We start from the raw sequence: 592 nt of genomic DNA, 5'->3' as shown, positions 1-592 counted from the left end.
GCCAATACCTGTTCATCTGGAAAAGCATCATTAATTTCAGCCATATCTCCAAGCTTTAGCATAGCCTCTTCTTCTAATCTGGACAAGTGATCGGCAACTTGATTTTCGGTTCCCTTTCTATCTTTTACCACAAAATCAAATTCTTGCAGCAACAATACCCATCTAATCAATCGGGGTTTTGCATCCTTTTTCGCCATCAAATACCTCAATGCAGAACGGTCAGTATGCACTATGACCTTAGTACCAAGCAAGTAGGATCGAAATTTCTCGAATGCAAAAACCACCACGAGAAGTTCTTGTTCGATCACAGTATAGTTCTTTTGGGCCACATTTAGAGCTTTGCTAGCATAGTAAATAGGATCAAAAGACTCACCTACAACTGAAAAATCATCCATGAACACTTCCAATTCAGCACCAAGCTTGAAGGTTGCTGGAGCATTGCATAACCTGAATGGAGTTTGTTTGAAAGCAGAAGTCCCATATGGGCAAGTGAAGGTGGTCTTCTCTTGGTCTTCTGGAGCTATAGAAATTTGATTGTAGCCCGAATACCCATCAAGAAAACAATACCAACCCTTTCCTGCAAGTCTATCCA

Source organism: Solanum tuberosum, unplaced genomic scaffold (genome assembly GCF_000226075.1).
Source record: "Solanum tuberosum cultivar DM 1-3 516 R44 unplaced genomic scaffold, SolTub_3.0 scf00568, whole genome shotgun sequence".
Lineage (NCBI taxonomy): Eukaryota > Viridiplantae > Streptophyta > Magnoliopsida > Solanales > Solanaceae > Solanum > Solanum tuberosum.
The sequence above is the reverse complement of the archived record's forward strand: the minus strand, read 5'-3'. Positions refer to the sequence as shown.